Genomic DNA, 26924 nt, shown 5'->3' with positions numbered 1-26924 from the left:
AATTAAAAAATTCTGTCACTGAAGATTCTGCAAAAGATGGCGGCTTTAGGAAAAAAGGAGGCTAAGAGGCTTGTTTCTTCAGATAATAGCGTCAGCGGCTGCAAGCCTTTATCTTTCACTTTCATGCAGTCAAAAAGTATAGTTTGTTTTTTTCAAAGTTTATTTTTTATTATAAAACTTCTCTGTGGATGAGTAGTTTATATATTGATGATCCCTTATTTAATCTTTGTCCTTTTAAGCAATTAAAAACCACAGGTTGGATACATTTTATTTTTTATTGTCAATTGAATATCAATATCCTGTTTCTAAATGAGGTTTTATCTATTGATAGGCCCTTATTTTTGTCTGTCTTTTAACCCTCTAGAAAGCTATGATGTGTCTTTTTCCTTGTGTGTGCGTGCGTGCGTGCGTGTGTGTCTGTGTAAAACCCTTCTGTAAATGGTGGCTTTGTACAAAATTGAGATTCCCCAGGAACCCGGTTCTAATATGAGCTTTACTATTCCACAGTGAAGAGGTGTGACGTACTGTCACATTCCAGGGCAAAATTCAGACCAGTGAGGGGTTGTCACCAGTGCCCTGCACCCTTGGGTGCCGTGCACAGCTCCCAACCCAGGCTGCTCACAAACAGTCTACCAGCAGTCAGGTCACACCCTGAGGGTCTGTGTATGGCTGCAGCCCTGGTCCAGCAGGTCTGTCCCCAGCAGTCTGTCAACAACACACCAGCCACACTTTGGCTCCACCAGTTTGGGTTATTACTCGCAGGGTGCAGGGGTGTTGGAACAATTTGTACAGTGGGGGAGCTGAGTGCCATTGAACCAAACGGTAAACCCTGTATGTGATGGAAACCACTTGAGCCACGGAGTGCTGCAGCATCCCCAGCACCCTTAGTTCCAGCACCCCTGGAAGGGTCACCTCAACACCCTCCTGAATTTTCCTAAAATGTGTGCTCTGCACTGGCCAGCCCTTCCTTGGACAATTCAGATATTAAATTTCCCTTGCCCTTGTAAAGAGCCAATATTCAGCAGTTCGCTACTTTAACTGGAGTTTCCAACCATTCATTTTAAACACACTGCACTGAAATAGCTTAGATTAAAAAAAGTTATTGAACTACAAAGAGAGAGGTTTTAAGTGAGTGTAAAGTATTAAAGTCAGAAATGGTTACAAGACAAAGCTAAAATACTTACTGGGAGCTAAAGCTCAACAAGCTAGACTTGATTCTAGGTAAAATCCTTACCACAGGTTCCCAGCAACATGGCTGACCAAATTCTCAGGTCAGGTTCTCCCACAAAGTTCCTTTGTCTTCTTAGGTGAATGAGAGAGAAAGAGAGAGATTCCTTGGGGTTTTCTGCTCCTCTTTTTCTATAGTCCTGTTGACGTTTGAAATGGATTCTTCTGAGAGACCCCTCAAAGCAAGTTTTTTCAAACAGTAAACAAGGCGACATGGAGTCTGGTGGTGAAGGAGGCTCCATGTTCTTTCTTCTCACCCATGTTTGCTGCATGCAAATTTGCTTTGTCTCCTGCCGTCTCCTCTCCAGCTTTCGTGAGGATCCCTTTTACTACTTATATGTAAATTGAGATAAACACAACTTTTTTTCTTCCAGATACCCAGGGCTGTGAGGTTTTGAACATGTGCTAAGAACATTACACAGGGGGGATTTCATAACTATACATATAATATTGCTACGTACATTTCACCATGATATTATTGACTAGTGAGTTATTAGTTTTCAAATGATTCCTCACAAGGCATATTTTGTACAAAGATTATTACACTACGGTGTGAATACAGGGGTGCTTTCAGTCACATGTACATACATGTTCTGATACATAAACTGGCTTTCAGAAATCTGTAATGTTGGGATGGTGGCCAACTAATAAGCTAGCGTTTAAACCTTTCTCCCATCCTTCGTATTCAAAGAAATCCCCCAGTCTCTCAGGTTTCATGCTAGGATATGATTCCTTTCCAGGAAAGCCCACCAGTTTTCTAGGTAAGCATCTTGTTTTCCTACTTAAGAACATAAGAACAGCCATACCGGGTCAGACCAAAGGTCTATCTAGCCCAGTATCCTGTCTTCTGGCAGCGGCCAATGCCAAGTGCCCCAGAGGGAATAAACAGAACAGGGAATCATCAAGTGATTCTTCCCCTGTCGCCCATTCCCAGCTTCTGGCAAACAGAGGTTAGGGACACCATCCCTGCCCATCCTGCTTAATTCTTCCCTGCAGCACTCAGACTGGATGGGTCAGGTTTTCTAATATTTTCTGTACTTTTTGGAACCAGAGAACTAATTTAGGGGAATTACCTCTTTTCCACCATCTTGTGACTGTGAATCTTAACGCAACTACTGGGTGGTAATTAGTTCTTTGTGGCTTTTATACAGTACAGAATTTTGGAGGAAAATTCAATAACTCCCTCCCCCCAATGGGTTATCTGACAGCTTGCAACCCATCTTCTCTTTAATGGAGTCCCCAACCTTCCAGCAAAATATCCCTAACTTTTGGACAGGTCACCATAAGTGACGAGATCTGCCCATTTCATCACACTCCCTGCAGGCTATATTTGCCCAGCACAATAGATGTGGTTAATTGTAAGGGGATTAGATACCATTGGTAGCAAATTCCCATTCTGACAGTTTTATTTTCTGGCTGTGCATATTGGGAGCACTGCTCCAGATACTTAATTTCCATACCCAGGTCTGCATTCCTCCACTTTACCATGAACGTGTGCCATTCCTCTGAGTAATAACTTAAAATAACTTGATCGAAAGTGGCGAGCTGACCCTTGTATTTCACAGGACCGTGATGCATAGTTTTTTCTAAGTCTGTCAATGTTCAGCTTAGGTTTGTCTTTCTAAGAGGGCGGGTTGAAACATTTCTCAATTGCAGGTTCTGATACAGTGGAACTTCTGCAAGCTATTGAACCATGTCAAACATTCAAACGTGGCTTCTCTGAATAATTGACTAAATCTCATGATACCAACGTACTCAGAGGCCTTAAACCTTCCCAGAGTTTTATTAGGGTTGAATTTGGTGTTCTCGACCGTGGGCGTGAGAGGTGGGGTTATCTCGCTCTCTATTGTTGTTCTAATAAAAGGTGTGTGTGTGTGGGTGATATATTGTTCTTGGCCTAGAAGTTTCCTTTATCCAGGGAATCCTGTGGAATTTGATTGTTGCACAATGTGCCTCTTCTGTCTCTTTTCAGTGTTTATTATGGCTTGGAGTGATCCAGTGTAGATTGGCTTGCCTGGTAATACATTTTTACTGTTTGGTAAAGCTTATCCCTCCCTTTTTCAAAATGACTGGTTTCATTTTTGACTCCTCATGTCCCCAGATGAATTGGTTTATCATGGATTGCCAGTGTTCCGGAATTTTCCAAGGGATGATGATCAGTAGCATTTGGAAGGGAAAATTGATCTGAGGTAAGATATTAGTTTTGACTAACACAATTTGACCAAGCCATGATATTTCATAGTTTGACCAACTTTCTAAATCTGTTTTAATTTTCTTGACCAGAGGAATGGAATTACTATGATAAAGATTCTGTCATTTTTAAATAGATGTACTTCCAGGGATTTTAGTACTGTGGGCACCCATTTTGATTTGGCTTGGGTTTTTTGTGTGTTTGAAGGTCAGATTCCATGCTCAGATGTTCAGATTTATCATAATTTATTTTAAAACTTGAAATGTTACTAAATTTCAAGATTTCTACTTACAATTCAAGTAGTGCCCAGCGGCTTTGGCACAAATGCCATAATATCATCAGCTTTAAAAGCTAGTTTTTGCTCCTTGTTTCTGACTTTTATTCCATTTATATTTGGGTTATTTCTGATCATCTGTGCAAACCGCTCCATTACTCTAACGAGGAGATGAGGTAATAGGAGGTCTGCTTGAGATGTGTTCCTAAAAAAGGGGGATCATTCAGCTAGGTGCCAATTCTTGTGGCATTTAGATTTCAGTATAGAATGAATCTCCAATTTTGAAATTTGAAGCCTAAGCCAAATGCATCTAGGTGTGCCTTTTAAAAACTGCCTGTTCATGCTAAGCAGAGTCTAATGATAACAACGGGTGGGGTGTTCACTGTCTGTGAACATCCCGTCTGACACACACCCTGTCTGATCTCTGTTAATGTGCCTTGGCAGTGTTTTTTCCCCAGTGTATTTACTGAAGCATAGATTTTGGCATTTTGATTTAGCAAAGAGATGGGCCTGCATGATGTGAAGTTGGATACGTCTTTAGCAGGTTCGGGGATTACTACAGTCTGTGCTTCTCTCTAGGCATCATGGGCTCTTTCTCTTTCAAAGATCATTAAAGACGTCTGACAGTGGCTGTACCAGCTGTGCTCTGACAAATATGTAGAATTCTGGGAGGAAACCCAGACAGGTCTGGGGATTTACCATTTTTAAGTCATTTAAATAGCTCCATAAGTCCATTGGGCTTAATACTTTCCTCCAGGAGTTTGTATTGATGTATTTTAGGTAGTTTTGCATTAATTGGATTATGTCAATATTTATGATTTGCACAAGGCACATGATAGGCTCCTCTGGGGTTGACATTTTCCATTCCCATCCTCAGTTATTGGGGATTGTTTTGTTTTACCTGTTAGTAAAATTTGATCAAAAAACCTTCAGCCTTTTTTTTTTTTTTTTTTAAGTTTTCCATGGATGAAAATTTAATTGTGTGCATAAAGGTGCTTAAAACAAGGCTAGAGGCTAGACAGGATCAAAGGGTTGAAGGCTGCAGGCTGGCACCACTGCCGGAGCAGAATCAAGGTTGTTTTGGTGGGTCTGAGTTGTAACAAACTAAGTGACTGCAATCAACATTAAAGACTCTGCTCTCTGTATGGTACCGCTGAGTATATTTTCTTAGAGTTTGGACTGGTGGTGATTTTACTTTGTGTGGTCTAAAGATGTTGGGCATTTTATGGAACAATATGTATATAGTTTCCATTAACTTTCATATTATTTCCTGGTGCATTTACAAACACTTCCAGGCTTTAAATAGGAAGCTATAATGTTGTAGGCTTGATTGGTTGGTTTGTACTTCTGGCCTCATGCTCTCCAGAGGCAATCTGAGCACGTATCACAAATTGTTTTCAGATTTATTGGTCTTAGATACAGTGTGATCTGTTACAGGCACTCGTAAAACTTTCACGTTGGATTTAATTACTTATTACCACTACTGTTCTCATTGGTTGACCCTCACAGGAATCTCTGATTTTGCTTTCCCTGGTTACATGAATTTTTTAAGCATGAGCTGAATTTATGATGCTGCATATGTTTGATAGGATGCATTTCAGTCTCATTCAGGGGTGTTGGAATAATTTGTATAGTGGGGGTGCTGAAAGCCATTGAACCAAACTGTAAATCCGTGTATTGTGGAATCCACTTCAAGCAGGAGGTGCGGCAGACCCGCAACCCTAGTCCCAGCATCTACGGTCCTGGTTGTGTTAGTTCCCACCCAGTGAAGTCCAGGAAATAATGTGTTTATGGGTCAGCCGGCATCTAGGCCAGGAATGGAACTGGAGAACTCCAGAGCTAAAAATATCAAATGCTAAAGGCTGAGCTAAACCTCTCTAGGTGGGAGTGCAACAGGCATAGCTACAGCTGAGCAAGAATCAGGTTTTCCATTTTGTGGGAGATCCTGTTCGTTTTTAACACTTTTTTTTTGTTGTTCTGAAATGGACCTGGAAACATTTTGATAAAATCAAGACATTTTGATCCAACTTCAACCTTTAAAATTTTGTTTTTATACTGAATTTAGACAGGCTTTTGGCAGAGTCCCATATGACATTCTCATTAGCAAATTAGGACTGTGTGGTCTAGATGGAATTACTGTAAGGTGAGCGCAGAGCTGGCTGAAAGAATGCAGACAGTAGTTCTCAATGATTTGCTGTCAAACTGGGAAGGCATATGTAGTAGGGTCCTGTGAGACTCGGTCCTGGCTTGGGAACTAATCAATATATTCACTAATGACTTAGATGATGGAGTGCAGAGTTTGCTTATAAAAATCTGGGGATGACACCAAGCTGGGAGGGGTGGCAAGCTCTTTGGAGGACAGGATTAGAATTCACAATGACCTTGACAAAGTGAAGAACTGGTCTAAATCCATTAGGATGAATTTGAATACAGACAAGTGCAAAGTACTTCCCCTAGGAATGGGAACTAGCTGGCAAGGTGGTCATACTGCTGAGGAACTGAGAGTTATAGCAGATCACAAACTGAATATGAGTCAACAATGTGGTGTGGTTGCAAACAAGGCTAATGTTATTGTGGGTGTTGTGATGGGGTTTACAGACCCCATGCTAAACCAGGGCCAGGCACAGAGCAGTACTGGCTAGGAAGGCCCCGCCCTGCAGCAGCTTTCTCCAGTCAGATGGAGGGATTGTTAGCCCAGGAGCTGCAGACTGCTCAGGAAGTGAGCCTGGCACCTGGAGCAATGAGAGAAGTGGCTGCAGCACTCCTAAGGCTACTCTGGAAGCCGTGAGCCACATTCCCTCCTCCCACCACGGTGGGAGCTGGAAACTCAAAAGGGACTGGGAAGAATGGGACACTCTCCACTGACCGATTAGGTGGAAATAACGCCAGGCCCCTGTGGCCCCTAGGTGCATGGGCAGCCAGAGAGACTCCACGCACTGCCCCCTCCTCAAGTGCCGGCTCCGCAGCTCTCATTGGCCAGGATCCTGTGGCCAGTGAGAACTGCAGGGGTGATGCCTGTGCACAAGGGCAGTGCGTGGCGCCTCCCTGGCTGCCCATGTACTTAGGGGCCACAAGGACCTGGCGGCTGCTTCCTGGTAGCAGTGGTAGGTGCCAATTGGACCCCAAGCCCCCTCTGTACCCCAACTCCTTCCCAGACCCAGCACCCCACCCACACCCCAGCCCTGAGCCCCCTCCTACACCCTAAACCCCTCATACTCAGCCCCATCTCAGAGCTTGCAACCCCAGCCAGAGATCTTGCCCTCCTCCTGCACCCCAACCCCGTACCACAGCCTGGAACCCCTTCCCTCACCCTGAACTCCTCATTTCTGGTCCCCCCTCAGAGCCCACACCCTGGAGTCCCCTCCCACACCCAAACTCCCTCCTGGAACCTGCACCCTGCACTCTCCCACACTCCAACACCCTACCCCAGCCCGGAGCCCCCTCCTGCACCTGAAACCTATCATCCCCAGCCTCACCCCAGAGCCCCCACCCTCCAGCCGGAGCCCTCACTCCCACACCCTGCCGCCCAACCCCCTACCCCAGCCCAGTGAAAGTGAGTGAGGGTGGGGGACAGCGAGGGACGGAGGGAGCGGGGATTGAACAAGCGGGGATGGGGTGTTGGAGAAGGGGTGGGGGATGGAGCAGGGGTGTTTAGTTTTTTGCTCTTGCGTAGGGTTGCCTACTTTCTAATTACAGAGGAGCCACAGCATGGTAGGAAGTGACCTGGGGCAGTATAATTTGGAGTGGATCAGCGAGTGGTCTGAACCCTGTAACGGCCCTCTAGGGCCCTGGGTTGGGAGCTGGTGGAGTGGGTGGACCTGGGGTCCTACCTTGCTCCCCTGCACCTCTGCTGGGACAGAACCTAAGGGGAATGGAAGAGACAATATTTGAGAGACAGAAAATTATCCCAGCTTAGATGGGTGTGGGGTTTTCACACCTTCAGACACAGCTAGTTGTTCTGGCTCCTCCTCTGGCTGGAAGAATGTCCCAGTGGTTAGAGCACCCAGGAGTTGGCAGGCCTGGGTTTGGACAGGGCAGTTAGCCTCTCTGTGCCTCAGTTTCTCAGCCATACTGCCCTGCCACCCGGGTGTGTGTGAAGGTAAAATCATTACAAATACACCTTTACTTCGATATAACACTGTCCTCGGGAGCCAAAAAATCTTACCACGTTAGAGGTGAAACCGTATTATAGTGAACTTGCTTTATCCGCCGGAGCGCGCTGCCCCCCCCCCCGCCCCCCGGAGTGCAACTTTACCACATTATATCCGAATTCGTGTTATATTGGGTCGTGTTGTATTGGGGTAGAGGTGTATTGTGAGGGGCTCTTTTTAGGCAGATTCTCTTCCCAAGCAGTGAGCTCATCCCCCGTCTCTTCTGCTTTCAGGGGGCATTTGCCTGCTCCTCACACCATGCGAATAGCAGAGGATGAGCTCGGAGTGCTGGACTGCAGGAATCCAACTGCCCTGGCTGCAGTCCAGCAAGCTTGTGTGCCTGGGTTTTCTTTGTGTTGTTCCGTCTACTCTCCAAGGCAACACTGATCCTGTGGTTAGTTACTAGGACAACGCCACAGTCCTGCTCGGCGAGGAGGCATTCTGTCCAGTTGGCCATTTTCTCGAAGGCTCTGGAAAGCGGGGATTTTGGGCAAGTGCACAACAGACATGGATAGACACGTGCACAGGTGCAATCAATGAACAGACCTGCATGAGCACAGGGGCACACACTGAAACATGCTCACACAAGCCCAGCCACACATACACAAACAGTTGTGCGCACACACAGGACACCCACTCAACCAGTTGTGTAGGCATGCACACCAGCACAAACACAGTGAGGAACACATGTTCCCACATGGATACACAAGTGCATAGACATGCAAGATTGCATGTGCACACTCATCTGTACATATATGTGAACACACGAACACCTACGCACAAACACTGGTACACAAGTGCCCACAAGTACCCAAACAACTGAACGTATGCGTGTGTGAATACAAGCACTCCCAGCATGGCACACATGCACATCAACACAGGTGCATACACAGGAACATGCAGACACATGTGGGTACATATACACCTGGGCAAAGGCATGCACAGACACACATGCAAGTGCCTGGGCACAGACATACATACATGCGTGTACACACACACACACCCTGATTAAAGAACTCTGCAGCTGCAAAGTAGCAGGTTGGAGATACCAGTCAGTAAGGACGCAGATGTATTTCTGAGAGCAGTCCCCAGCTTCGGTTCACATGCTCCCTCATCACTTGGGACTCTGGCCGTTCCAAGAGCTGCTTTGAAGCTAAGGAGCACTTCTTTCTTTATGCTTCACAGCTGCACACAGCAGGGTGAAAGGGGGGGAAGGAGAGATAAGAGGTTGGCCCTGCAATCTCCAACCCCTCCCAGGATTAGGGAGTCACGGAAATATACGGAAAGGACTAGGGGCGTGGGAGCCAGGATCCTCGCCCACTTCAAACACCATCCGACTGTTGGGCTCAGAGCTGCCTGTTTCAACAGAGGGGACACCCTACAGGTTGGGCAGGGCCCAGGCAGCAGGGGTGGCTGGCAGGATGTAGAATTGTGCCCCTGCTCTGCTGCTTTTTAAAGCCCTGAGCAGCTCTGCTGGGGGCTTGGTGTATGTAGGGTTGCCAATTTTGGTTGGATGTATTCCTGGAGGTTTCACCACATGACATAATTTTTAGCTGAAGATTAATCTTTAGTTCCTGGAGACTCCAGGCCAATCCTGGAGAGTTGGCAACCCTAGAGGATTCATCTGCAATCTGCTGCTTGTGCCATATGCTAAGTGGTATCTGTCTGCACGCACTCACTGGCCTCGCAGGGATCCCCAGGTCAGCAGGTAACAGGCCTTTGCTGTGATGACTCTGTGGTGAGAACTCATTCGCCCTTGACAGCTGTTCCTTCCCCATTTTGAAGCAAATTCTGAAACACTTTGCCCTTTTATAGCATGATCCCTCTTGGTCCCATAACCTTCCTCGGTCTGAGTCCTGCCGGATTTTATTAGAATTGTTTTTTATTAGGTTTTCTGTCACACATCTGTGTGGAACCCTGCACACCTCTACACATTTGCACTATCTATATAATCTGCTTTCTACAACTGTCCAGTCCAAGACATGTAACATCACCACACTACCCCATCCCCTTCCCCTGGAAAACACTCACACAGGCTGAGCTGTGAGATCCTGGAATGAATCAAGATTAGAAAGGAAAGAGGAGTGGATCCACACAGACATGTCTGTCATCTCCAAAGAGAGGGAAAGAAACACAGGCACCTAGGAAGATGATCCATGTTATAAAATTCCCTTTGTTGCCGGCACAAAGTGCCCGAGGGGGGCAACAGCAGGGGTATCCATCGCCCGGTGTGCACCACGCCAATAAACACACCAGGGTAGAGAAGCAAACCAAGTTTATTTGAGATCTCAAAGTGGTGCTGGGAGAACTTGACATGCCTCAAATCAGCACACCTAAAACAAGCAGTCTGTTCCTTTATATCCATGAGACCGTTTTTGCTGCACAAGCAAGCCCCCGTTTCCCCTCCCTCTCTTGTCCAGCTGCAGCATTCTTTTCTCACACACTCTTTGTCTTCCCCTCCTCTTCTCCTTCCTCCCCCTGTAGCAGTTACGTAAGCGCAGGTGCATTAAGTGATCTTGGCGCGGCAGCTCATTAGTAAGTTTTCCTTCTGCAAGTTATCTTGTCCTTCTGCTAAGGTGCACAGGCCTCTTATTTCTGCTTTAGCCACTTTGAGCTGTATATGGCAACTGATAGGGACGTTGCACCTGGCCTTTTCTATTTATGGCCTGTTAGGTCAATTAGAGTTTAAACATGGAAGAACTTCTGTTCATCTGAGGCCTAAACAGGGAGACTGTATATCCTTATTGCCTTTTACCTTTTAAGTTACTTAGGGTTATCCTTAGTGACACCAACACCTTGATCCCCTCAAGTCTAAATTTTACTTTTAAATACAGTTAAACCTCGCAATAACGTGCCCTGCCATAACACGAAATCGCATATAACGCGATCATAAGTTGGTTCCCCTTTAAGGCCTAATATCAGTGGTCCCCAACGCGATGGCACTCGCCGAGACATTAATGTGCCCCCGCCTAGTGCCCAGCATGGGAGAGAAACCACGGCCCTGTGCCTGCTGTGGACAGAGAACTCCAGAGCTGTGAGCGCCGGTGCTCTCTGTCCCCGGCAGGAACTGGGCCGTGGCTTCTCTCTGGCTTCTCCAGGGCTGCAGACACCGGTGCTCTCTGTCCCTGGAAGACCGGAGAGAAGCTGTGGCCCTGCACCTACCGGGGACAGAGAGTGCTGGAGCTCACAGCCCTGGAGTTCTCTGTCCCAGGCAGGCGTGGGGCCATGGCTTCTCTCCCTTGCTGGGCAGTAGGCACTAGGGGCACTAGGCAGTGCACATCAATGCACCACGTTGGGGACCACTGACTTAAACTGACCGGCTTGAAACCCCGCTATACTGCGACCCCACATTTATCGTGATGGAATTTTTTGGACCCCAAACATTGCGTTATAGTGGGGTTTCACTGTATACTGGGTAAAACACCACTGGGGAGAGAATCCTGGTGGTGTTAACTTAGGGGCACGATCCTTTGAACATTTAGGCCCAGATCCTATATTTAGGTTCCTTAATCCCATTGAAGTCAATAGGAGTTAGGTGCCTAAATACCTTTTGAAGAACTGGTCTTATTACTGAGCCATAGGGTGAAATCTTGGCCCTGGTAGCAAAACTCCCCTTGGCTTCAATAGGGCCAGGATTCCACCTGTAGTGCTTTCTGTGAATAGCCCTGTTGACAGAAATGAAATCACTTGCTGTGCTTAGCTGTGAGCGTTTACAAGAACGGCTCCTGATTCGTAGCACTGGCAGGATCCTGCAATGTCACTCATTAGAAAACCAACACAGGCCCATGGGCACCATCTCCAATCCTGCACTGGGCTACGTTTTCTGTGCTGGAGGGTGTGAGTGATAATGAGAGACAGAGAATATGTTGGGGCAGTGCTTCCCGTATGAGAAATGGGCCCATTCCTGGAGCCCATTCGATAAATGTCTACCAAAGGGCTCAATCCTGCAGCGTGCTGAGTGCTCTGGTCCTGTACTAAGTGTACTTGGGGATGGACTTCACTCCAAATGCAAATGCCGGCAATGGCTCCACTCGCGTGTTTACAGGGAAGCACGCGCCAAAGTGCTTCGCTGGATTGAGGCCGGAGTGCTAGGCGCCCAAGCCCCGGGGATAGGAGTCTGTTATAATTCCAGCTGCTCTTTAGCTCAAGTGAGCTGCTCGTGCTTTTAGCTCTGGAGGTCCTGGTTCAATGCCCAGTGTGTTGGCCAAAATGGCAGCGATCACATATGCTTTTTCTACCAATAAGCCTCAACCTGGCCTTGGAGGCACCATTCTAGGCTAAGAGGGTGGTTCAGACTCACTCTCTTTCAGTCTGTGGCTTCTGTGTGGGGGCTGCCACTGAAGGGGCCAGTGGCCCAGGAGGAAGTGGAGTGGAGCCACCAGCTCATTCCATGTTGGTCACTAACCTGCCATTGGCTTTGCATGTTCACTTTACTAACTGGGTCAGTCTACCAGGTGCCACCATAGTGGGCATCGTAGAAATGCCTAGGAAGATGGTAGCCATCTCGTTCTTCAGTCACTGCAAAGCTGGTGACTCTCCCCCTCATTCCCCGTTCAGATTCCATCCAATCCTGGATAATATCGAATTTTTAAAGAAATTGAACAAACAAAACTTTGGCCAAGAAGCTCACACTTGGGTGTTGAACAATATTTAGGCATCTAGATCAGTGACTGAATTTTCAGAGGTGAGATTTGCGTAGCGCTCCCATATACTTCAATAGCAACTCTAGGTGCATGGCCCATTTGAAAATTAGCTACTTATCTGGGTGCCTAACATTAAAGACCCAAGACTGAGGATGTTGCCTTTATAATTAACAACTTCGCTGCCAGTCTGTCTGTTGTTCCAGCCTGTCTCGCCGTGATTTTCCGACATTCCTCCTGAAATGACCATAGGATGTTGTGACGTAGCTAACACAGGACAGGGCTGCAAGTATGTTTTGCACAGTTTCTGGTGCAGTAACCAGCAGTAAGGTGACTAATTTCCTTCCCCCTGCCCCAAGAATGTACCCAGCGTTCCAGCTGGAACAAGATTTTATAGGGATGCCTACTAGGCACAGAAAGCTGCTGACGGGCTGGGCTGCTGAGGTCTCTATCTCAAACTGAATGTGTCTTTGGTTGGCGCAGCGCAGTGCTCCCTGGGTGACCTTGGAAACTGTGTTTTGCCAGTATTTGTGTTAAACTTTCTGTGCACCCTTTGGAGTTGCCGGTGCAGCGAGGCAAGCAGTGCCCAAAGGGGAACTGGAAGCGCCGAGTAGAAAGACTTCCAGAGGTCAGATTGAAATAGAGGGGGAAGATCAAGGAAAGAGAACTAGAGTGTGAGTAAATAAGGAACGCTGTCAGTCGGGCAAGGGCTTGCCAAATGCTCTTTCTTTTCGCATCTAAATGGCAAGATGGGTGCAGAGAGACAGGGTGGGTGAGGCGACCATGGCTACAACAACACCGCAAACAAGATGGGTATGGAACAGAACAGTGACTCAGAACTCTCCTGTTCTCTAAGGACCCAGAATCAGAGCTCTGGGACTGAGATTTCTCTCTGGAGCTAACCCAGAACTCTTACTGACTGCGAGGAGTATGGGAATCCTACTTCAAGACTCTCCCTGTCAGAGGCAGAACCACCTCCAGCCGTCCTGCACATCAAGAAGATTCAAATCCAAATCTGGACATGACATTTGCTGCTCCGGTCCATCTCCTAGATAAAGCCTTGTGCTGGGTGGGTGGCCATGTGGGACAGGTACAGAGCAAGGGTCAGGCAAAATTGGTTCAAATAGATTTCTGCAAACCCTGAGGCTCCTCCCATTCCTTTCTGCCCTGGAACAATAGCTGAAGAAATTTGCAATGCATTGTGGGTCAAATCCTGCCTCCAGTTCCATCCAGGCCATCTCCATTGGTGTCAGTGAGATCAGCAGGGGTTAAGTCAGGACATGAGATGATGGCCAGTTCAGGAAGGAACTCCTTTCCCCATCAATCCTGGTCTCTTCCCCATGCTCCAGCCCTGCAGAACCCTGCTCAGAACAAATCTCTAGAGACCCACTTACCGTCCGCGCCCTGCCTGAAAGCAGCGTTCCTGAGACAGCGCTACACAGCAGGGAAATGCTCAGCTATTAGACAGCAGCAGTGGGCAGCAGATTGAAGCGCTGCGCTATGGTATTATTTTAGAAGGCGATAAACATAGAAAGAAAGAAAATGCCTTTGAGTTGGGCACAGTGCCCACCAGGCTAGGGAGGGAGAGGAAAGCACAGCTGGAGGGGGAGCAGAGACGCCATTGCAGTAGAACTCCCCCACCCCCTGTCTCTGCATCCAGCTTGACATTTAGATGCAAAATGAAAGAGCATTTTTCAGACTCTCCCACGATGGACAACAGTGAATTTACTCAGGGCCCACTTCCCTTTCCTTGATCTTCTGTCTCTGTTTCGATCTGGGCTCTGGGAGCCTTTCTTCTCTGCACTTTCAGTTCCCCTATGGGCACTGCTTGCCTCGCTGCACTGGCAGCTCCAGGGGGTGCACAGAAAGTTTGCAGTGGGGCACAGGGTACGTGCTTGGGTCTGAACACGGTAGCACACAGGTGGCCATGATTAATAAACAGTAGACTCCCCAAGGAATGCCTCTATTTAAAGCTTTTTAACGGGGAAGGGTTGGGCCAGTTCTTGCTCCCCAGCTACACAATCAGGCCTCAGCACTTCCCATGTCCATTGGGCACCCAAATTCACTAATCATTTTCAAAAATGGAGGGCTCTACCGAGGCCTGAAGTTGAAGGCTGATCCTTTGCAAGAGCCATCCAGCCTTTGGGTCGCACTGGCTGCTACCCAGGTCTCTCTCAAGCTTGTTGTCTCAGTCTGCCTTCCAATTGCCCAGAAAATACAATTTTCCCTTTGGAGGGTTTAAATAAAACGGAAGTGTTGTGTAGACCTGGTGCAGGCTTCTCTGCACGGGGTGACATTTGCCCTCAAAATGCTACTGCGTTACCTCTCAAAGGCTGCGTTTCAGGGGCAGGTGAAGTGATCTCAAACCAGTTGACACTCTGCACCAAGGAAGGAAAGTCTTCACCACCACAGAACTGCAAAACTGAATGAAGATTCAGTAGCTACCAGAACTGTTCACCCCAATCTGAAATATGCACAATAGGTCGAGTTCCTTGGAGGTGTCATCAGGGGCAGATGCCTCTGGAATTGCACCTGTTTACACCTGCACTAACTCTGTGCCAGTTACTAGGAGTGACACCTTGTTAACATTCTTATCAGGGAACAATCCCTCTCCATTCTCCCACGAATGATCTTGGCCTCTTTGTTTCTGCTGTCTCAGTTACAAAAGTACAGATATATCTTAAAAGGCTCGGTTAGTCCAAAGCAATAGTTGGAATGAAGGATTAACTAGGCATTCACTCAATGATCTCATTTTTCCTTTATTCCTTGGCAGGGTCCACCTGTGGGAAGCAAGATAGCAGAAGGAAATAATTTATCAATGACCATTTGTATTGTGTGGTTGATTTACCTCTGCATTCACAAAGCACAGAGTTATCCCTCTAATACTGCTCTTGTTTGCTGGGGATTGAAAGACATATTATTTTGTTCCATTGATCCCACTAAAGAGCTGCAGGTGACTCATGGGGCTTGTAATTGTTGTTGGAAAAGTGCATTGGTATTAGCAGTGGGATTTTATACCAACAGGGACAATACTCCGCCGTTTAATGCACAGCTGCAATGGAACTCAGAGAAGCCTCAGCTCCAAAGGCCTCTTCTGAGGGTGCAATTGCTCTTTGGCTGTCTCTCAGAGTCCCTGTTTAAATACATGAAAGCAACACCCCACAATGTCAGTCAACAAAGTGAGGTAGCGTAGGATTTCCCATGCACAGTGCTGAAGCTGCCTCCCCTGAGGGCTTGTTGGAAAATGCTACGCCCACCAGTTGTTTGTTGCCTTTGTTCTTTTGGATGGAATCCCAGTACATCCAGTCAGGGATGAACTTGCTGAGCTCAGCCTGGGGGCCAAAGGCAGCAGCAGGCGAAGGATCCGAGTTCCAGCTTGAAGGAATAGAGAACATAATGATTTAAAACAGGCATGGTTTCCCCCAAGAGATAAACAGCAGAACCTAAGCTTCTCATAGGAAGGCAGCTCCTCTGGATAGCTTCTGTCTGTACCCAGTTGCCCCCATCTGATCTCCAGCATGGGATATGTCTGGCTCAAAAGAAGCATTCTCAACCCATGCACCACAAACACACATGACACTCACCATATCCCTTACAGCAGCTCATGGGCTTTGCTCTGTCTTGTGCCTTCAGCTATACCAGTGCCTTGGGATTGGGGAGCATGGCTTAAAGCCCTCTTTGCCCCCTGTACTTGTACCAAGCTCAAGTCAGCCAAACTGGATAATCTGAGAGTGATGTATTCTGAAGCTGGAGGGCAGGTCAGGAATTTGGCTACTCGCAGCACAGTTCATCCATGGGACAAGGTGGGTGGAGTGTAACTTTGGGGGCACCCGCGTCAAATCTGACACCTTGATGAATGATCAGACATCATGGGAATTCTAACTGGCCAGCATAACACTTGTCTGTAGTGTTGAAGTAGCCAGGTAGTTCCCAGGATATTGGAGAGACAAGGTGGGTAAGGTGATGTATCTTATTGGGCCAACTTCTGCTGGTGAGAGGCCAGTGTTGGAGTTACACTGAGCTCTGTGACCGGAGGAAGAGCTCCTGTGCAGCTCGAAAGCTTGTCTCTTTCACCAACACCAACGGGCACAATAAAGGCATTCTCAGCCAGGGTGGCATCCCAAGAGCAGGGCTCTGCAAAGGAAAAGAAGCTCCAGAGTTTTTAGGGCTGAGGGATGGTGTTGATTGAAATACGTGCCTTTAGCAGGTCACGTTTCTCCACAGATCTGTGGCACCGGCGCTTTACACAGAGATAACAAACAAATGCAATGAGTGGAAACTCCAGAGTCAGGGTGAGAAACCACAAGGCCGTGGTGAGAGCTTGGAAAGATTACGTTAGGCAGAATCTTCAGCTTAAATCTGTCCACCCTGCTGACCTCCATTGCAGCTGACAGGAAGGGTTGGCCTTTTCTATATACAGATCCACTCTATGGAGGCTGCAGTCACAGATGTTCCTTGCAGATAGGCTGACCAGATAGCAAGTGTGAAAAATCGGGACACAGTTTTTTTGGGGTGGGTTGTGGCGGGGTGTAGTTGCCTATATAAGACAAAGACCCTAATAGCAGGATGGTCCCAATAATATTGGGACATCTGGTCACCCTACCTGCAGAACCCCTCTGCAATGCCTACCAGCATTGGTTGTGACCAGGGCAGAGCAGCACCATCACACCGGGCTGTACTGGACTAGATAGTGTGTCTATGTGAGGGTTTTCAGGGGTTATTTCTACCACTTGTATGAAAGCTCAGTAACGGGGAGCTTTATAGTCTGTATTCTAGCTGGGATCCCTTCAGGTGTTAAGTGTTTACCTGGGAATTCTTCCATGTGAATTAACAAACAGAAGCAATTCATTCTCTGTGTGACACTTGTGCAGGCTTTGCTGGCTAGCCCAGCCCACCTAGCATCCCACGCTGCATTTCAGCTCCCCCCGCAATGAGACAAGCCTGCCCTTTTCCTGAATCTAGGGACAGGAGACCTGGTGCAAACACCAAGGTCCTCTTGGCAGGCCAAAGGACTGCAGCTTGAGTGACCAGTTAGGCTGCATTACTGTTCTCCAGGACTGGACGCTAGACTTGAGGGGCATTTTATGTGTATCAGAAGCAGGAAGCCTGGGAGAGAATCTGGGGGTCTGCTGAGCCAGCAAGAGTAAAGGAAGCAATCCCAGGGGATAAGGACATTGCAGGGAATCTAAAATGATTCCCTGGCATCAGTCTTCCCCACAGAGGTTTTGAGGAAGTACTTCCCCAGGTCTGTTTTTGTAGGTAATAAAGCTGAGGCCCTGCCATGGGCTGAGGTGTTACAAGAGGAGGGGCTGGAACAAACTGATACATTGAACAGCAGGCCCAGATGGCAGGATCCAAGAAGGAACTGAATGAAGTGGCTGAGTTGCGACCATCTCATTCCATCTCATTGAAATCGCTGGCTACGGCAGAGACCTGGACAGCAGCAAATTTGCACTTCTCCTCAGTATCTTTTTTTAAAGATGATCCTGGAAATCACAGAGCAGCGAGTGTTGCCACAGTACAAGTGGCAATAACTAAAGAGAGAATTTGTAAATCTCCGAGGTGAACAAGATAGGATGGGGACAAACCAGCAGGGCTTCCACAAAGGAAAATCGTGCATTTCCAGCCACTAGAATTCTCTGGGCAGGTCAAGAAAACAGCAATAAAGGAGAAGCAACTAATATAAATCCCTTGCAGGGCGCTGTAAAGGAAACTAAGGGTATGTCGACACCAGAGTTGGAGCTACGATTCCCAGCTCAGGTAGACATACCTATACTAGCTCTTCTAAAAACAGCAGTGTAGCCACGGTGGGGTGAGCAGCAGGATGGCGAGTACATATCTAGGGTTTCAGGTGGGATTGTAGGGTGACTTGTACCTCCAGCCACTCATGGCGCTGTGGCTACACTCCTATTTTTAGCACACCAGCTCTATCAGAGCTAGCGCAGGTACGTCTACTCAAGCCGGAAGTTATACCTTCAGCTCCAGTGGAGCGGCACTCACCGTAGTCATGTGGTGAGAAGGAAAACACTGACAGATCAGAAACTGGTTAAAAGTGTTAGAAAACAAAGCTTTCAGAGTGGTAGCCATGTTAGTCTCTATTAGCAAAAAGAACGAGGAGTACTTGTGGCACCTTAGAGATGAACAAATTTATTTGGGCATAAGCTTTCACGGACTAAAACCCACTTCATCAGATGCATGCAATGGAAAATACAGTAGGACGATATCTATATACACAGAGAACATGAAAAAATGGGTCTTGCCACACCAGCTATAACGAGACCAATCAATTAAGGTGGGTTATTATCAGCAGGAGAAAAAAAAACTTTTGTAGTGATAATTGGGATGGCCCATTTCCAACAGTTGGCAAGAAGGTGTGAGTAATAGTATGGGAAAAATTAGCATGGGGAAATAGTTTTACTTTGTGTAATGACCCATTTACTCCCAGTCTTTATTCAAGCCTAATTTAATGGCGTTCAGTTTGCAAATTAATTCCAGTTCAGCAGTTTCTCATTGAAGTCTGTTTTTTTGTTTGAGTATTGCAACTTTTAGGTCTTTAATTGAGTGACCAGGGAGGGTGAAGTGTTATCCGACTGGTTTTTGAATGTTATAATTCTTGACATCTGATTTGCGTCCATTTATTCTTTTGCGTAGAGACTGTCCAGTTTGGCCAGTGTACATGGCAGAGGGGCATTGCTGGCACATGATGGCATATATCACATTGGTAGATGTGTAGGTGAACGAGCCCCTGATGGTGTGGCTGATGTGATTAGGTCCTCTGATGGTACCCCTTGAAAAGATATGTGGACAGAGTTGGTAACGGGCTTTGTTGCAAGGATAGGTTCCTGGGTTAGTTTTTGTTGTATGGTGTGTGGTTGCTGGTGAGTATTTGCTTCAGGTTGGGGGGCTATCTGTAAGCAAGAACTGGCCTGTCTCCCAAGATCTGTGAGAGTGAGGGATCATCCTTCAGGATAGGTTGTAAACCCTTGATGATGCACTGGAGAGGTTTTAGTTGGGGCTGAAGATGATGACTAGTGGTGTTCTGTTACTTTCTTTGTTGGGTCTGTCCTGGAGTAGGTGATTTCTGGGTACCCTTCTGGCTCTGTCAGTCTGTTTCTTCACTTCAGCAGCTGTTGTAGTTTAACAGAGATCCTTAGGTGTTTGTCTCTATCTGAGCAATTGGAGCAAATGTGGTTGTATCTTAGGGCTTGGCTGTAGACAATGGATCGTGTGATGTGTTCTGGATGAAAGCTGCAGGCATATAAACAAAGAGTAAGAATTCATTGCCAGTTCTCATCATGACAACAAAGGACTAGCTCAATGGCCTAATTCCTGGTTATGAGATTTCCCCTTTGCTCCACAGTGGTAGTACAAAGGGATGGGAAACGTGGCTTAAGCAGCTACCCAGGAATTCCCAAGCATGGGGAGGCCGGGGGCGGGGGGGCTGCAGGCAGAGAGCTTATGCCCTCCTGTTTTCCCTGGCTGCTGGAATTGCCTTTTGGGTGTAACTTAGACCCAGCCCTAGGGCTAGACAGACACTGAGATGGCTTTAAGCCACCATTCTCCCTCTCCCTCCAAGGCACAGCTCAGATGGATCCAAGAACTCAGCCCAAAGTGTCATATAGGCAGTACTAAAATATAAGGGCCCAGATCCTGTAGGGTACTGAGCACTGCAAATTCCACTTACACCAGTGGGTCAGATCGGGAAGTCCTGACCCAGGAGTGAAAGCTCGTGGGAGATTCGCCAAAGTAAAACCGGAGCCAGAATTGAGGATTTGGCCATGTGGAAATGGAGCTAAGGAGAAGACGTAATGAACAAGGAATGCCCTGAAGCTTACAAAAGGACAAGAGACAATAATGCATCTCAGCTGTGAATCAGATGTGGAAGGTTTATGTTGCCAAATGCAGATGATATCATTTGTAAGGGATAAACAGAAAAACAGCTGTGCAAAAAACACGAGCGCTAGGATCCAGACTTTTCCCGAGTGGCATGGATGTGCGAGGAGTTATAGACTCATAGACTTTAAGGTCAGAAGGGACCATTATGAACATCTAGTCTGACCTCCTGCACAATAAAGGCTACAGAATCTCACCTACCCACTCCTGTAACAAACCCCTAACCTATATCTGAGTTATTGAAGTTCTCAAATTGTGGTTGGAAGACTTCAAGCTGCAGAGAATCCTCCAGTAAGTGACCCGTGTCCCACACTGCAGAGGAAGGCGAAAAACTTCCAGGGTGTCTGCCAATCTTCCCTGGAGGAAAATTCCTTCCCAACCCCAAATATGGCAATCAGTTAAACCCTGAGCATGTGGGCAAGACTCACCAGCCAGCACCCAGGAAAGAATTCTCAGTAGTTAACTCAGATCCCACCCCATCTAAGATCCCATCACAGACCACTGGGCATACTTACCTGCTGATAATTCAAAGATCAATTGCAAATTAATTGCCAAAATTAGGCTATCCCATCATACCATCCCCTCCATAAACTTATCAAGCTTAGTCTTAAAGCCAGATATGTCTTTTGCCCCCACTACTCCCCTTGGAAGGCTGTTCCAGAACTTCACTCCTCTAATGGTTAGAAACCTTGTCTAATTTCAAGTCTAAACTTCCTAGTGTCCAGTTTATATCCATTTGTTCTTGTGTCCACATTGGTACTAAGCTTAAATAATTCCTCCCCTCCCTAATATTAATCCCTCTGATATATTTATAAAGAGCAATCATATCCCCCCTCAACCTTCTTTTGGTTAGGCTAACAAGCCAAGCTCTTTGAGTCTCCTTTCATAAGACAGGTTTTCCATTCCTCGGATCATCCTAGTAGCCTCTCTCTGAACCTGTTCCAGTTTGAATTCATCCTTCTTAAACATGGGAGACCAGAACTGCACACAGTATTCCAGATGAGGTCTCACCAGTGCTTGTATAACGGTACTAACACCTCCTTATCTTTGCTGGAAATACTTGCCTGATGCATCCTAAAACTGCATTAGCTTTTTTAACGGCCATATCACATTGGCGGCTCATAGTCATCCTGTGATCAACCAATACTCGAGGTCCTTCTCCTCCTCTGTTACTTCCAACTGATGTGTCCCCAATTTATAACTAAAATTCTTGTTATTAATCCCTAAATGCATGACCTTGCACTTTTCACTATTAAATTTCATCCTATTACTATTACTCCAGTTTACAAGTCATCCAGATCTTCCTGTATGATATCCCGGTCCTTCTCTGTGTTAGCAATACCTCCCAGCTTTGTGTCATCCGCAAACTTTATTAGCACATTCCCCACTTTTTGTGCCAAGGTCAGTAATAAAAAAGGTTAAATAAGATTGGTCCCAAAACTGATCCCTGAGGAACTCCACTAGTAACCTCCTTCCAGCCTGACAGTTCACCTTTCAGTATGACCCGTTGTAGTCTCCCCTTTAACCAGTTCCTTATCCACCTTTCAATTTTCATATTGATCCCCATCTTTTCCAATTTAACTAATAATTCCCCATGTGGAACCGTGTCAAATGCCTTACTGAAATCGAGGTAAATTAGATCCACTGCATTTCCTTTGTCTAAAAAATCTGTTACCTTCTCAAAGAAGGAGATCAGGTTGGTTTGGCACAACGATCTACCTTTTGTAAAACCATGTTGTATTTTGTCCCAATTACCATTGACCTCAATGTCCTTAACTACTTTCTCCTTCAAAATTTTTTCCAAGACCTTATATACTACAGATGTCAAACTAACAGGCCTATAGTTACTCGGATCACTTTTTTTCCCTTTCTAAAAATAGGAACTATGTTAGCAATTCTCCAGTCGTACGGTACAACCCCTGAGTTTACTGATTCATTAAAAATTCTTGCTAATGGGCTTGCAATTTCATGTGCCAGTTCCTTTAATATTCTTGGATGAAGATTATCTGGGCCCTCTGATTTTGTCCCATTAAGCTGTTCGAGTTTGGCTTCTACCTCGGATGTGGTAATATCTACCTCCATATCCTCATTCCCATTTGTCATCCTCCATTATCCCTAAGCTCCTCATTAGCCTCATTAAAGACTGAGGCAAAGTATTGTTTAGATATTGGGCCATGCCTAGATTATCCTTAACCTCCATTCCATCCTCAGTGTTTAGCGGTCCCACTTCTTCTTTCTTTGTTTTCTTCTTATTTATATGGCTATAGAACCTTTTACTATTGGTTTTAATTCCCTTTGCAAGGTCCAACTCTACATGGCTTTTAGCCTTTCTCACTTTATCCCTACATGTTCTGACCTCAATAAGGTAGCTTTCCTTGCTAATCCCGCCCATCTTCCACTCCTTGTAGGCTTTCTGCTTTTTCTTAATCACCTCTCTGAGATGCTTGCTCATCCAGCTTGGTCTACAACTCCTGCCTATGATTTTTTTCCCCTTTCTTGGGATGCAGGCTTCTGATAGTTTCTGCAACTTTGACTTGAAGTAATTCCAGCCTCCTCTGCCTTTAGATCCACAAGTTCTTCAGTCCAATCCACTTCCCTAACTAATTTCCTTAATTCTTTAAAGTTAGCCCTTTTGAAATAAAAAAACCCTAGTCCAGATCTATTTTTGTTTATCCTTCCATCTAGTTTGAACTGAATTAGCTCATGATCACTCGAACCAAGGTTGTCCCCTACAACCATTTCTTCTATGAGGTCCTCACTACTCACCAAAACCAAATCTAAAATGGCATCCCCTCTTGTTGGTTCTTCAACTACTTGGTGAAGAAATCCATCAGCTATCACATCCAGAAAAATCTGAGCCCTATTATTTTACTAGCACTTGTCCTCCAGTCTATATCTGGGAAGTTAAAGTCTCCCATGATCACACAATTCCCATTAGTGTTTACTTCATTAAAAACATTAAAGAGGTCTCTATCCATATCCAAATCAGATCCGGCGGTCTGTAGCACACCCAAGCACTATCTCAGGGAGGCTCTAGTAGCTTTCTTTCCCAATGTGATTTTTGCCCAGACAGACTCTGTCTTATCCATTCCATCACTTCTTATTTCTTTACAGTTACCTCATCATTGATATACAATGCTACTCCACCACCTTTGCCTTTATTTCTGTCTTTCCTAAACAGCACATAGCCTTCAATACCTGTACTCCAGTCATGACTACTATTCCACCATGTTTCTGTTATCCCTATAATATCGGTTTCACTTCCTGCACCAGTAGCTCTAGTTCCTCCATTTTGTTACCTAGGCTCCTCGCATTAGTGTACAGACATCTTAATTTTTGCCGTTTGGCTTCACTGACATTCTTTACCTGGTTAGGCACAGACATTCTACCACCAGTATCACCTATTAGACTGGTATCTACACTACCCTTCCTCCTTATGTCCATTCTTCTGCCCACAGCTGTATCCTTTCTTACTTTGTTTTCTTCCCTCTCAATGTTAAATTCGGCGTGGAGATTACCTGGACATCTCCCAACCATCTCCCCCAATTCCTAGTTTAAAGCTCTCTTAATCAGTTGGGCGAGCCTCCATCCTAGAAGTCTATTTCCCTCCTTACTCAGGTGAAGTCCATCCTGAGAGAACAGTCCTCTGTCCATGAATGCTTCCCAGTGGCCCATACATCCCAAAGCCCTCCTTATAGCACCACTGCCTGAGCCATCTGTTGATCGCATAATCATAATCTTGTCACACCTTTGTTGCCCTTCTCTAGGAACAGGCAGAATCCCACTGAAGATCACCTGAGCCTCGATTTCCTTAAGCGTCTTCCCAGTCTGGCATAGTCTCCCTTGATACGTTCCAGCGAGAATCTAGCCGTATCATTCGTTCCCACATGAAGGACAATCAACGGATTCTTTCCTGCTCCCGTTAGGATCCTTTTCAGCCTCAGGTCCACATCCCGTATCTTAGCACCTGGCAGACAGCACACCCTTCTGTTCTCCTGGATCAGCTCTAGTTACAGGCCTGTCTATTCTTCTCAGTAAGGAGTCCCAATCACGTAGACCTGCCTTTTCCTGGTGACAGTGTGATTCTCTGGTCTATCCCTGCTTCCACTGGCTGCAAGTCCTCTCGATTTTCTATTCACCCTTGCAATCCTCTGCAACCCATCCCTGTATCCTCCTGGGGCTCATATTTGGTGTTGTCTCCATTGACTCTTCCTCTTCCGTTAGGACTAGCTGCTCTTCTCTTCTTCCTTGCCCTCTCACCTTCAGTGACCACCTGCTCTGCCTCTTCTTCATTTTCCAACTCTGCAGACCTGTTCCTGAGCTCTATTTCTCCTTCACTGGCCCGTCTTTTCCTCTGCCTGGTTCTCTTAGTCACATGCTTCCACCGTCCACTTTCCTCACCCAGCAGTCTCCCCTCAGAGTTCTTTGGTCCTGTTTCCATCTGCAAGTCTGAGCTTATCCCTTCAGCCTCCTCATGTCTTTGCTCCATCATCTGCTCAAACTCGCTTCTACACTCTACCAGAGTTTCCACCTGCATCTCCAATCCTTGGATCTTTTCTTCCATCAGCTCTATCAGGCATCACTTCATGCAGATGAAACTCTTATCAGGTACCCACTCCGGGATCATGTACATCCCGCAGCTTCCACATCCAGTCATCCTCATTGTGTCTTTCACTGCTGCCTCTGTATCGGTCATAGCCTTCCCACCTAAAACCTGCTAATCCAGGAAACACAAACCAAAACAAACCCTCAACAGGCACCAGAACACTGGCAGACCACCACCCACTCCCTTAACTAGCCTGTCAGTTCCTCTGCCTAGGTCTCTACGTCTCCCCTGCAAACTTCCCCTGTAAACTTCCACTGAAAGTCCCCTGTTTACAGCTCTGTTTGCCGGCTCCTGTGCTGCTGCAGCTGTCTATGCCGCTGCCTGACTGGCAGGCTACCTTTATAGGACCCCTAACCCATTGGGCACGCTGGCATGAGGGTTGTGAAATGACTGGCACATTGCTCCAAGCAGCTCAGTACCTCGAAGAATCTGGCATATTGCTTGTCTTCTGCATCCTACAAAACAGTCCTCTGAACAATATTGATATTGGCTAAAAAGTGTACCTTGGGTTTGGACTGTCACTGAGGGTCCTCCTCGATGTATCTTGTAAGGCGAAACCTGGTCAGGGAGACAAATGACTGGGGATCCTGCATGGGACTTGAGCCAGTTTTAAGGAAAATGATCAACAATCGCCTTTTTCTTCTCCCAAGCCAAACAGGGCCTCCAGCTGCAGGACACCTCTGCCTCAGTGAGGAGTGCTGCACGTTGCAGCCGCTGGCCCACCAACTTGTGTGTGTTCAGATGTTCCTAAGTGATGATTTGTTAATTGATGATGAAGTGCTGGGATCTGGCGACGCAGCAGGTCTACTGGGACAGCTCCTCTCCAGTGAAGTCAATAGTGCTCCAGACACCAGCTGAGGGGCTGGCCTGAGGTGTTTTCAGTCCTTGGATTTGGTTTGTTCTGATCGGATCCTCCTCTCCAGCCACACCACGTGAGACCAATTTACAAGAGGCAGCCAAGGGAATTATTTCAGTCTGGCAGTGGGTCAGCGCTCTGACCCCAGGCAATTAATTGGATTTACTTGGATCCAGTCAGCTGAAACAGCCAAGAAGTCCTGCAACTATGGTTACTTTCTGCTGTTCTTCCAGCGAGATAGACAGCCTCTTTCCCATGGCCCTACGCTCCCTACACACAGTTCCTGGGGTTCTCCCCCCACCCACACTGCAGTATAGGGCAGAATGGCAGCAGCGTGATCAAAGCTGAAGAGCCTGGTAACAGGTTTGGGGGGAGAAGAGCGGATTTTCTTCTCACTCACAACAACAAGCCTATTTCAATTAGTGACAGGAAAAGGATTTTGAGGGAGAAAGTCCTAAAAGAGAATAACCCCAGGAAGCTAAACTGGGCCAGAAGCACTTGGAACAGGATCCCTGTGCAGAGCTGGCAGGCCATGAGACCCCCGGATGGTGGGATACAAGCCCTTGGCTGCTTCTGCAAAGGACAAAGGAATGCACTGAGTTGAAACAAAAGCCCCTGTAAAAGCTTCTCTGCAGGACGCTGAGCGGGCAGAGGGTACCCCCAGTGATCTGGGCCAAAGGGGCAGGGATGTGGGGGAACAGCATTTCCTCTGGATGTGTCAGCTCACTGTGGGCCCAGGGAACCCAGCACTGGATTATAGCTACTCTTGTATGGGGAGAGGGGGAGATGACCAGACTCCCGAGAGGGGCTAGGCCAGGAAAGTCTAATTGCAGCCAGGGATGCTGCTGCCTTGACGCCCTGCACAGGTGTCCCAGAACACGTGTCTGCCTCGGCTTCCTCACTTTTGGCTTGTTCAAAGGTGCTGGGAGGGCTGCATTTTGGCCCTCTACATCTCACCAACATTCCCTGTAACATGTGTGACCACACGGCAATCTTCCAGTTACTGTGCACATCACACACGGTGCTGCGCACAGCTTCCTCCAGCCCCAGGGCGGGTGCTCCAGGACTGGGCCAGAAACTCCCCCC

General features: G+C 46.9%; 1 long non-coding RNA gene across 1 annotated transcript in view; it reads left to right on the top strand.

The window, feature by feature from the left end:
- Positions 1 to 26924, top strand: part of LOC142045905 (uncharacterized) — a 39990-nt gene that overhangs the window by 742 nt on the left and 12324 nt on the right. Inside the window, exon 2 of the long non-coding RNA XR_012654815.1 lies at positions 3329 to 3416. This is a non-coding gene — a long non-coding RNA (uncharacterized LOC142045905). The remainder of the gene's footprint in view (positions 1 to 3328; positions 3417 to 26924) is intronic.

This window comes from Chelonoidis abingdonii, chromosome 24 (genome assembly GCF_003597395.2).
Source record: "Chelonoidis abingdonii isolate Lonesome George chromosome 24, CheloAbing_2.0, whole genome shotgun sequence".
NCBI lineage: Eukaryota > Metazoa > Chordata > Testudines > Testudinidae > Chelonoidis > Chelonoidis abingdonii.
This window is presented reverse-complemented; position numbering and strand designations above follow the sequence as displayed.